We start from the raw sequence: 12,763 nt of genomic DNA, 5'->3' as shown, positions 1-12,763 counted from the left end.
TCTGTGTCCCTGTGCCTTCCTGCGCTCCCTCGTCTACTCCTTTGCTTTCTAGTTAAGTCGGAATGACAGATGGCGTGTTTGCTCAGTGCCTGGTCTTTGAGGAAAAGCTTTGTCACAGTTGAGTGTGAAGTTAGCTGTAATCTTGTCATAGATTTCTTTCATTTCTGGTTTGGTGAGTGTGTTTATCATGAAGGAGACTGTTAAATGTTGTTGTGTGCTCTTTTTAAGTTGACATGTTGAGCTACATTAATTTGTATATTAAACTATCCTTAAATTTCAACAATTAATTTCAGTTGGTCACGATGTGTAATCACTTTAATCAGCTGCTACCCCCACCTTTGTTGATAACTCGTCTCAGGTCTCCTGAGCAAGGTTCACAGCTGACCTTAGCAGTGACGCCAGGCTGTGCCATAGACGCTTTTACTCTGGTCTTTACTGGTAGCAAAATACATTTGCCAGGATGTAAGATATTTTTCAGTGCACACCTTTAATTCCAGCACTCCAGGAGGCAGAGGCAGGCGGATCTCTTATGAGTTCAAGGATAAGCCTGCTCTACAGAGTGAGTTCCAGGACAGCCAGAGCTACACGGAGAAACTCTGTCTCGAAAAGCAAGTAAAGAAAGAAAGAAAAGGCATTTTCTGATAAATACCCCCTTACCTGGCGTCCTTCACATTAGTCACAATTACTTCCTCCCGAGATTTCAGGTGTCGGAGCTGCCGTTACAGGAGATTACACAAAAACACTTGTATGCATACACACCATTTTGAGAGTGATTTAGATTGTATTTTTTTTTTTCAGAGAAGGACTAAGTATCAGCACTCTGGAGCAGAAGCTAAAGGCCCAAGAGTTGGAGGTCAGTTGGCTGTCTGAGGCCCTAATGGCATAGACTCTAATCTCCTAGCACGGGAACTGAAGTTGTCTCTGAGGCACACCTGGAGATTCTATGCTGAGACAACTGATGTCCGGTTGTCTCAGCATAGAAATGACCTTTAGTGTGGAGTCCAGATCTAAGTTTTCTGTTCTGTGGGCAAGAGAATGTTCGTAGGTTTTTATATCAGATATTTAAAAGTTAAACTATTCTTTATGATTAAGGAAATTGACATGGTTGCCTATCCAAGTTGGGATCTATTTCATGTTGTTTGGGTTTGTAGAGATACCTGTAGGCAGGGACCACCACTTCCCTTGGTCAAATCAGTTCATATGTTTTAATAGGTACTTGTTTATATTGACATTTAGTGTGGTAGAAGTGACTTTAGTGGTGTTTCAGAGGGTGGAAAGCACTGATGTATTGGGCCTGGTGTGTTGGCACTTGTCCTTAATCCCAGCACTCAGGAAACAGAGCAAGGAAACTATGTTCAAGGCAGCCTGGCCTATATAGTGAGTTTTAGGACAGCCAGGACTACACAGAGAAGCCCTGCCTCGGGGAAAAAGAGAGAAAAGAAGAGAAATGTCTAATGTGTTTACGTTACAATTGAACATGCATATAAAGTCTGAATGCAAACATGTTAAGTGTGATTGTACAGTTGTGCTGCTGTAAGAACACGCACAAGCGTGGCGACCTCAGCAGCAGAAGTCTGCTTTCTCTCATTTCTGAGATCAAAACATTTGTTGCTGTGTAGTTTCTCCTGGGTTCTGTTGCCTTGACTTGAAGATAGTCGCTGTCCAGCTCTGTTTTTGAACTTTTCTGTATTTACCCATCCTTTGATATCCCTTTTTGTGTGCTCATCTGCTCTTAAAGAGATATTTCAAACCGGATTAGGGCCTGTCCTTCAGTTTATTTTGCCTTCAGTTGTTGAAAGCCTTTTCCGGAAGGTTGGAGGTCAGGGTTTCAGCATGTAAATTTGGGGTTGACACAGATTAAGTATGTTCAAAATATTCTCCTCTGTAACTGAATGATTATATGTGCTGAAGTAACTATTCGGGATTGTTTATTAGGTATAGATACTGCTTACTAAAAATGTCTGCCAAAGAGGTTAGATTTTTGTAATGAATATGTGTTTAACCTTTAGATGTGATGACAGTTGTAATGCCATGGTCAGATTTGTGACCTTTGGTTCACTGTGCTCAGTGTCTGCATCTCCGTGTCTGGAGGCGTACTAAAGAGTTTAGAAGTAAAATATGTGTCTGCATCTCCGTGTCTGGAGGCATACTAAAGAGTTTAGAAGTATCATCCATTTGAGGCAGTCCTAGTATGACCTCACTTTATACCATCTGTGATAATTTTGGAGGCGTTGGTGTGGGATTGGGCTCAGGGTTTTGAGGATGCTTAGTATGTCCTCTGGTCACTGAGCTACATCCCTAGCCGACACATTCATCCTGAGCCTCTTCAATTCTTATGATGCTGACATAAGAGAAAAACACACTATTTGTCAAGATTATAAAATTTGAACTGGAGACAGTCATAAGATTGTTTTATAAGGCTATCGATAGAACGTGAATTCTACAAAGATTTAAATTATTTCTCAAGAAATAGTAATGGTTAATATTAGAACCATTGTCTAAAGTCCACTTGTTTCTCATAACTTACATTAAACAACTCATCCCCCAACTGAATTACACTAGAGAGCATTCTTGTCTGAAGAGAAATAAGACCGTTAATATAGTTTTAATTTAGGAGCTTAGAGTAAATTGCTTTTTTTGCTCAACATAGTCTTTTGTCTTTATTTTATAGTGTTTTAAATTATATTACATAGCCTTCAAAGTTTTGAGTACATGTAAAGCTCATTTCGTATAGTTTTATGAATTTGGTAAATCACATGTTGATAAAGTCTGGTTAGGACATGTCAGGGTAAAGTCCTGACTTTGTACATTGTATGGAGTGTATTGTGTGTATGGAGTATACTGTGTGCACTGTCCTCTCCTGTACATGGTGTGGAGTGTACTGTGTGCACTGTCCTCTCCTGTACATGGTGTGGAGTGTACTGTGTGCACTGTCCTATCCTGTTTACCTTACTGTCAGATAAGCTGGAGCTTGTGTGCACACTGGGAGCTAGAGGGTTCTTAGAAACACTCAGCGTATCTGACATTAGCAAAGAAAACTTTAGTTCCTGACCGATCATAGGCCGTTACTGCTTATTTATACTTAGCCTACTTCATTTCGTGTGTCCATTATGCTGTCTAACATACCATTTGATGGCTCAAAGTGCAATGAATACAGCAGGCTTGTCTTGTGTCCTCCTGAGGGAAGCCTTTTCTTGGATTTTGTAGCGAAGTTAGGTCAGTAGCCATGAGTGGGACGAAGACCGTTCTGAGAGACAACTGTTGTACATGGATATGTGACAAAGACGGCTCTGAGGGCAGCCAGGCTGGAGCTGATCTGAGGGACTCCACGAGTTAAGGATAACAGTAGTTAGATTTGTGTGAGTGAGAGCCGAAGAGAGGAGAGTAGAGGATTCCAGACCAAGGAGACCCTGGAATGCGAGGGGCTCAGTGAGCTGGGTCATTCAGGCCTGGGGGAGGAGAGCAGACGCTGGAGCTGAGTGAGAGACAAGCTGTAACTTTATAGCTCTCAGAAGGTGCGCACACCTTTTCAGAAACAGAAGACGCTACTTGATTTCTAAACTTAGACTAGAATTATAAGATTGATTCCCCCATTTTGATAAAATATTGCAATCTAACTTTCAATTACTTGAGGTATTTTAGAAAAAAATAATTGTTGCCACTTGGTGGCACTACATGGCTTACAAATGAATTTAGATTGTGATGTTAGCTGTACATGGTTACACATGATTACATTCAATGAAGAAACTGCTTATGATGAGAAACTTGATGTTGTTTTGGTTCTTGTTTTTAAATATGATAATTACTGGCATTCTAGAATAGGGTTTTACTAAAATTCCATAAAAAATCCAAGTGGGTAGGGAAGTATGCAGGGTTTTTTTTTTTTTTTTTGCAAGAAACCTCCATTAGTTCAGATACTATTTATCCTTCAGCCTTAGTAATTTTTATATTAGAAAATATTTCAGTTTTTATTAGTAATATTTTTTAAAGTGAGCATTTTATTTTTTTATGAAGCTAAGAAACACTTATTTTTTAGGTGATCAAGGTAAGCATATTTAGAAAACAAAGAGAACTAAATATTCTTGATGAAGTCTTACAGCATATTGAAGGCTCCAGTAATGATCTCTAAAATCTTTTATTTTCTGTATTTAGACAAAGTGTAGTTGAAGTGTGAGAAGTGAATTGTATTTCCAGACATACTTTTACTCCCAACAAAGACATAGATAGCTATAAGAAAGTGTTGTTGTGTATTGTTCAGCACACACAGGTCACAGGACAGGACACCACAGCCCGGAGCACCCTGTGTTTGTTCCTCTCCCAGTCCCTAGGCCTTTCTTTCAGAGTACTTGAGAGAAGACAGCTCTTTATGTCTGGTGCACAGTGTTCCTGGGCGTAGAGTCACACACTCTCCTATCCCTGGATTCCTTTCATCAACAGTGTGTGGGGGAGGTCTGTGGATTTGTCAGGTGTAGCAGCTTCACCTGGAGTTAGTATACTGGTTTGTCTTTTACTACAGGACTTTGGGACTAAGTGATGCTGTTTTGCTGGTGTGTTTCAGCTGGAGTAAGAAGCTAACACCAGAATTGTTTCCAAGTGTGCCCTCTCCAGCTGCCTGTAGTGGTTCCTGTTTCCTAGCCACTGCTTGGTCTGCTGACCTCTTTAATTCTGGCTCTCCTGGAGGTCTGGTCTCCTGCCTGAGTGGATTACTTTAACTCTGGCTCTCCTGGAGGTCTGGTCTCCTGCCTGAGTGGATTACTTTAACTCTGGCTCTCCTGGAGGTCTGGTCTCCTGCCTGAGTGGATTACTTTAATTCTGGTCTCCTGGAGGTCTGGTCTCCTGACTGGGCACCCTGCCTGAGTGGATTACTTTAATTCTGGCTCTCCTGGAGGTCTGGTCTCCTGCCTGAGTGGATTACTTTAATTCTGGTCTCCTGGAGGTCTGGTCTCCTGACTGGGCACCCTGCCTGAGTGGATTACTTTAATTCTGGCTCTCCTGGAGGTCTGGTCTCCTGCCTGAGTGGATTACTTGCTCAATTAGCTATTCTCTTTTTATGAAACCTTCCTATTGTGTGTGTGTGTGTGTGTGTGTGTGTGCGCGCGCGCATGCATGTGTATACTGTACAAGTACCCAGGGAAGCCAGAAGAGGTGATTGGATCCCTTGGAGTTGGAGTTAGTTAATAGACAGTTGTGAGCTGTCCTGTGTGGGTACTGGGAACTAAACTCGGGCTCAGCAGGAGCCCTGTGTGCGTGGAACTGTTGAGCCGTTCCTCCAGCCCCTTTGCTTCTGCTTTAGTTGCAATTAATCTTCCCTTTTCTTCGTCAGTCTTCTGCCCCTTTCCTAAGCTTACTTCTAGATTGAACTGCTCGTACATTTCCTACAAACAGCCATGGTCTGCTCTCATTGTGAAACAGAGGCCTTAACCTCAGTGGAGTCCGGGCGGTCTTCGCTCTGCTTTCTAGCCTGGCTTCTTGTGCTCACCCAGTGCGACAGCCAAGGTGTCCACGCGTGGTTGAAACTGATGGCTGTGTATTAGAATGTGAGCAGAAACCACATTCTTCTTTCTTTCTTTTAAGATAGTATTTTAAAACACATTAGCATAAATGGTGCAGTTTTATAAAATATACTTTCTAGATTGTAGTTTAGTAAAAAGAGTAGCATTATTTTACGTTTTGAAAAATCTTTTAAATGTCTTAATTGAAGCTTTATGTATTCTTATACCTGCTTTTTTATTTTACTGTGTTGGGTTATCACAAGTCATACAGCCTTTGTGAAATTCCCTTAGACACTTAGGGGAGAGTGAGAGTGGAAAGGCAAGGAAGGGTTAGTATGAAAATTGCTTTAATTTTGAGGACTCTCTACAGAGCCTTGCGATCCCCAGTGGTCCTCAGAGCACACTTTTGAAACTTACCCTTGAGGATTACAAGTGCATTCTTCTCTGTAAGGTTTTATTTAATTAAATTACTTTAATGTTTTAATGTTTTTAGAAAACACAAGGATCTAAAAGACTTTCCTAGCATTTCTATTCCTCCCTCCTTACTCAGCATTTGCATTGTGGTCCTGTTTTAAGTTGATATGTTTAGTCATCAAGGAAATATTAGGATCTCTCTCTCTCTCTCTCTCTCTCTCTCTCTCTCTCTCTGCTGTGACAGAGAATCCCAGGTTGGCTGATGAACAGAGATCTATTTGGCAACAGAGACTAGGAATGCCAGAACTTAGGTTGCTTTCTTCTGTTGAGCGCCTTTCTTATGGTGTAACTGACGCTCACACGGAGAAAGGGAAAACAGTGCCCTGACCTCTGCCTTAGAATCCACCCACTCCCAGGATAACTTGGTGTTGATGCCATCATGCATCTGGTCCTCATGCTTAATCCTCTCTCTTCTTGCCCACCTCCCAGTGCTGTTGTGTGAGAACTTGAGTTTCTGACACAAGAGCTGAGGAACACACTCAAGCCACCCACATATCTAGCGGTTTCAAATCCCTGTTTAAAATGTAGTCCTGTGTCTTCAGTTCTCTGCCTGCAGTCTTTCCTGTTTGGAGGAACACCTGTTAGTGTAGCGCTGAGAAGTTCTTCCATTCCTCTTCTCTCCTGTCCCAATTCCAGGTTTCTTTTTCTTCTCTTTGTGCTGGACGCTGGACCCTAGGGTCCTGTGCATACCAGGCAGACACTTGCCTCTAAGCTCTATCCCCTTGTCCGACTGTTCCTAGCATTTATTTTAACTAGGATATTAGTCCTTTGTCCTGTTGTTTCTGTCGAGAACTTTCTAGCCAGAAAGAGAGGCAAAACCCAACTGAAAATAGTTTTTGCTGTGTCAGTGAGAAAGACCATGCATTTTGGGGACCCCTGGGTCACCTTGTTAATTTGACATTACAAAAAACCCATTATGTGGCTTGCTGTTTGCTAGGTGATTTTGGAGAGATTTAGGAAGTAAAAATTTCTTCTTCATTGGTATTGACAGATAAATCATATTTTATGATTGCTCTTTTCTTTAAAAATTGAAATGAAATTCACAAACATATATTTAACCATTTTTAGTGTATGATTCTTTGTGTGGTGCCTTCACAGTGGGGCATCCATTAACTTATAGTATCCGTAAAATGTATACCTGTCTTCTCTTCGTTCATTACCTGCTATATTTACTCTGTCTCAGGATAAATTTGCCTTTTCTGAATATTTTATAAAGTCAGAGTTAATGACCTTTTGTGATTCGGTACTTTTCATTGGCATATGGATCTAGATTGTAGTTTGCATTTGTTTCTCTCTGAGGTTGAGGAACCTTCCATTGTCTGGACACGGCACATCTCCGTGTATCACTTGCCGGCCCGTGGAAAACCCATCTGTAAATGTTTCAATAGAAGTTGCTCTGGGAGCCAGGTCTGGTGGTACAACTCGTCATACTAGCTACTTTGGAAGCTAGAACATGAGGATTGTAAGTTAAAGGACTTCTGGACTGCCAAGTGAGCTGGGGGCCAGCCCAGGCAACTCTGTGGGTCCCTTTTCTCACTGAGTAAAGACGAGGCTGGGGATGTTATCTAGTTCAGCATATAGTATTTGCCTAATATGTATTAAGCTCCGGGTTCGGTTGCCAACATTGAAAAACATAATCTCTTTGGAGGAAAGTTTTCGTTTTTGCTGAATGTATTATCTAGGTGTTGAACTGGATCGCATGGGTCTGTTTAGTCCTTTCTGAACTGCAGATGGGCACTTCACTTTCTTCTCGTCAGTGTTTGAGTCTGTGCTGGCTGTTGTTAGTGCGTCGTGAAAGCTAAGGATCTTATGGGTATGAAGAATTATCTTTTTGAGGCTTTGATTTTTATTTCGTTAATGATCATAAAGTGAAACATTTTTCCATTGAGGTTTGCCTATTTGTAGATCTTCTTTAAAGACAGTTTGACCAGGTCATTGGTTGTCTTTCTTGTTGACCTGTTTCTATATCATGATTGAATATTTAATATTTATCTAAAACATTTAGATAACACTGTTTGATATACAGGCTATTCAGTCATTCATCCATTTATTTTCAAGACAGGGCTCTTCTCCATGGCCTTGGCTGTTTTGGAACTCACTCTGTAGACCAAGCTAGCCTCAAATTCAGAGATCTCAGGCCTGCCTCTGCCTCGTGAGTGTGGGACTACAGGTGGGTGCCCTGCACAGATCTTTTATTTTGATAAAGTCCATATTGTTGTCGTCCCCATGATTTTGATGCCAAAGAATCCATATTTCATGCCGTCTTCTGGAACCTTTACACATTGAGCTTTTTTTTTTGACTTTTTGTTTGTTTGTTTGTTTTTAGAGATTGGGTCTTACTGTACAGCCCTGTTGGCCTAAAGCTCACTGTGTATACCAGGCTGGCCTTGGACTCATAGAGATCCACCTGCCTCTACCTTCTGAGTACTGGGTTTTCAGATTGTTGATTGTTTTTGTTTTAATTTCTGATTTCTGACCTGGTTCAAAAGACAGTTCTTTCCCTGTGGAGTAATCTTTATACCGTGTTGACAGTTGGCTTGTCGTAGATGATCGATTGATTGGTGGACTCTGAAATACATCCCATCGGCCTATACACCTGCCTTTCTGCCACTTGCTACTATAATTTTATAGTAGGTTGAAATCAGGAAGCACCTCACTTGTCTTTTTCTACTAGTTTTACTATTCAGGGTACTTTGCAGTTTTTTTTTTTTTTTTGGATTTTCGAGACAGGGTTTCTCTGTAGTTTTTGGTGCCTGTCCTGGAACTAGCTCTTGTAGACCAGGCTGGCCTCAAACTCACAGAGATCCGTCTGCCTCTGCCTCCTGAGTGCTGGGATTAAAGGCATGAGCCACCACCGCCCTGCTCCTTTGCAGTTTTGTATGAATTGAAGACCAGCTGAGATGAGAACATTTCTGCCAGAGAGGTATTTTGATCATAATACTCTCCTCCTCCTCATAACTCCTAGATCCACCCCCACTGAATCTGGTTTAAGAGTGTGAGGTCATCCATTTACCATGATCCACCTGCCAGGGCCCACCTATTTAAAGAGAATTGACTCTTCTCACAGAAGCCGCCATCTGTCAAGACACTTCAGCGTAAGTGCTGACTCGCTTGTCTCTGTACAGGTCTCGTGCAGGCAGTGCATGAGTGCAGTGGTCCTCTCTCCCTGACCCGTGGCGACATTAAGTGGTGGTGATGACGTGGGTGTTCTGTCTGTGGCTGAGCTCACAGACGCTGATTCTCACACTCTGAGCAGTTGCGAGCTTCTCTGTCAGCCCCATCTACTTGGAGAGCTGCTCTAATCTCTGAGTACAGAGATAAATTTTAGAGGACAGCCTGATACTTTGTCTGTTTAGCAGAATAATAACAGTGAGTTCAGGGGCCTGGGGCCTGTGAGCTTTCTAACTGGGTCTTGTCACATTTGCAGAACCAGATACACATTTCCTCAGATACCAACATATAATCCTGATGAGTCTTAGTTCTTAGATGAGGAAAAGAGAGCTGGTGATACGGCTCAGAGTTAAGGTGTCTGCTATCAGCTTGAAGATCTGAGTTCCTTCCCCCAAGCCCGCATGGTGGGAAGAGAGAAATAACTCTTGTATGCCATCTTTGACCTGCACATCTGTGCCATGCGCAACACAGCACACACACAGAGAAACATGCACTAAATTGGGCCTTGGGCTGTTACTAACAAAAAACAAAGACTACAAATTTACCTTTTTACATGATTTGCTTTAGTTTCATGCCTGTACCCAATCATATTTTTGTAGTTATCTTTGTGTCTTTGCCATTTGGCCTTAGGATTCTTGAAAGGTTTCGTGCTAGCTCTGTAGTTTCAATGTGTTAGTCACCTAGAACCCAGGGTCATTGTGTCAACATGTTACAAGTGATTATTAAAAGATTATTCCAAGTAGCTGTGAAATTAGAGTGTTTGGAGTCCAGTAGTTAAATTTTCATTCTATTTCCAAATAGTGTTGCAGTTTAGTAATGTAGTTAAATTAAATTGTATTGTACATGTAAGAGAGGACCTTAGAAATTGTCTTCCTGATCTTCAACCTTGGGTTCTGTTCTTCGGTGTTTTTGGCAGGTAGTGTAGATTATAAACCGGGTGGGTTGTGAGGCTAAACATATTAACTTGCCTCTTTGTTGTTATATAGCATTGTGGTTAGTGTTAACCTCTGTTTGTATAAGTGTTATTCACTTTTTATAGTAATTTCCATTCAGTGTGACACCCACATTAAGATACTACCTGGGTGATATGTAATACACTTTGTCTCTGTGATATACTTTGTAATATATGTATTATACTTTGTCTTTAGTAGAATCTGGGTGAGAATTAGGTTTGTAATAGACTTAACTACTATAGTGATTTAAATATAGTTAATTGGGATTTATTTTGTAGTTAAGATGACAGTTTGTGAATGGTCTTCTCTTCTGGACCCAGTCTCATAGATTGCTGGCTGAAGTTGTCATGTATTCAAGGGCTAATATAAATGAACATAAGGTTTGAGAAAGCCTGGCTGGAGCTCAGCTAGTGGGCAGCATTATAATTTATTTATAGCCGTGTAGTACAATTACTAATGAACTAACTTAGAATGAGGACAGAATTATACTACATTTTATGTGAAATTATGCTATATGACAAAGGTTGGCATTATGTAAAAAGTAACCACAGAATGTTAACCTACTTGCAATAAATACAATTAATAATGTACATAAGAGAATGAAATTAAGCTAATTTTTATCTAAAAAGAATTATTCATGAACAGAAAGTGGACAGCATAGATCTGATGACAGGAAGGTTGTATCTAATCTGAATCACTGAGTGACCTAGGAAGCTTGCTCAGAGGGATTACAGAATAATTATGTTAATATGCAATTATCACCTCGTTTCTTCTGGAGTAACCTCAAGATGGAGTGTAGCGAGGGTGTTATAGCAAGTGCTGATAGTTTGCAAAAATACTGATGTTTGAGATTTCTGAGACAATAAGCCTAGCTGGAGGCACATAAGTGATGATCTGTCATCCTGAAGACAGCTCTGACCTCTGCACTGCTGGTGCTCGCAGTGTAACTAGAGGCGGGTACAGCTGCAGAGCTCATTATGCGCTCTAGACGCCGAAACGCGCTTCATGGAGATTCTAATCCCCATTTGCAGCTGGAAGAAGAGTGGATGAATTGTTTAAAGAACACGCTTAAATTCAGTTAAGAGGAAGAGTCTGTGATTCTATGATTATAGAAGGATTTTAATAGTGCCATCTAAACATTATTTTAAAGAATCTTAAGGTGTACTTTGATTTAATCAAATTCAAGTTTTCTTATACATTGAAATCTTTTAAATATTATACCATTATAGTATGTTTTAAATGTTAGCTTCCTTTATTTTTAATGTATTATATATTACATATATCTTGTATTATAATATATACTATAATATATTATGTATAGTTATATAATTATATATATGACTTTTTAATGAATTGGTTTTTGTTTGCATGTTTCTCTGTGTGAGGGTGTTGGATCCCCTAGAACTGGACACTGACAGGTATAAGCTGCTCTGTGGGTTCTGGGACTTGAACTCAGGTCCTCTGGAAGAGCAATCGGTGCTCTTACCCACTGAGCCGTCTCTAGCACTGATTAACTTCCTTCAATTGAATAAATATGGCTTATCTCCAGATCGGTTTCTTCCGTGTTCCAGTGACAAACTACTGCGGCGGTGCAGCTGCATGTGTCCATATAGAGGTGCTGGAGAACTGTCTGGAGAAGTGCAGGCATGGTTTATAGTCCAGTACTTTCGACGTCACTCCTGCAGATGACCCGTGGGACCGAGGAATGACGCAGTGTTGCTCGCTGTGCCCTGGAAGTCATGTACAATACTTGAGCATTTTATAGTCAGAATAGAGTGTGAGGATCAACTAGGCAAATGTTAGTTGTTCATAAACACAACTGTTTGCCACATTTCACTATGTGTACATAAGGAAACACTGACTGGTAAAGGTTTTAGCAGTGTAATTCAGTTCTCTCTTCTTTTTTTTAACTAGCTATGTTGTGTGGACCAGTTATGTTTTACACATGTACTTTTCATACGTCTTTGGTTTGGTATCTTCCAAATATGAAGTTAGAGGCTCTTATTAAGCCACTTTGGTAACAAGGATGCAGCCTCCGAAAGGACATGACATCCTCGTGGTTTGTTCCCCTGCTGTGCAGGGGGCACCAGTGAGGCTGCTTTAAATGGAAAGCGGCTGCTCCATCCGTCACCTCTAACACCACAGCAGATGGGTGGGCACAGAACGGGGAAGGCTGTACCACTCATTAACACTGAATTCACCACTTCGTTAGCGACGCTGCTTCCTGTTGAGAAAAGCTAATACAGGCTTCAGACTGACTGAGCATATATTTATCTACTTCTGTGGTTACACCAAATAGAAACACAGAGTGTCTTCTAGGCTGGTTAAGAACTGTCATTCTCCGCAGATTTATGAGGCGGTAGTTAATAGTGAGGCTTTTCCTTCCGTCCTGATCTCAGCAAGAAGCACCAGGAATGGGCACAGGAATGGGCACGAGGACAGTGCCAGCCCCACTCCCGCTTCCCCGCACGTGTTTATGTGCTGCCGTTTTAACTTCTGGGTTGTGCTGCGGCCTCCTGCTGGGTGCTGCATTAGCACCGTTTTGGGGTGATATCATTGAATATGATCTTATTGGAAGTCTATTTTTATTACTGTGGAAGTTTGCCAGTTTCAAAGCAGAATTCTAAAATGTGTGAGAGAAGGAATAATGATTGTTGGTATAAATAATGCCGA

General features: G+C 41.1%; 1 protein-coding gene across 14 annotated transcripts in view; it reads left to right on the top strand.

The window, feature by feature from the left end:
• Znf644 (zinc finger protein 644) overlaps positions 1-12,763 on the top strand; it is a 65,783-nt gene that overhangs the window by 32,683 nt on the left and 20,337 nt on the right. For 2 of the 14 annotated variants that reach the window (XM_041641994.1, XM_041641993.1), the window contains one exon: positions 799-853. The exons of the other annotated variants lie outside the window; for them this stretch is intronic. The gene's annotated coding sequence lies outside the window, so the exon portion shown is untranslated. The remainder of the gene's footprint in view (positions 1-798; positions 854-12,763) is intronic. 14 annotated transcript variants of the gene reach the window in all.

The sequence above is a fragment of the Microtus oregoni genome, unplaced genomic scaffold, assembly GCF_018167655.1.
Source record: "Microtus oregoni isolate MIOR12 unplaced genomic scaffold, Mior012 000072F_ref0000427, whole genome shotgun sequence".
Taxonomy (NCBI): Eukaryota; Metazoa; Chordata; class Mammalia; order Rodentia; family Cricetidae; genus Microtus; species Microtus oregoni.
The sequence above is the reverse complement of the archived record's forward strand: the minus strand, read 5'-3'. Positions and strand labels throughout refer to the sequence as shown.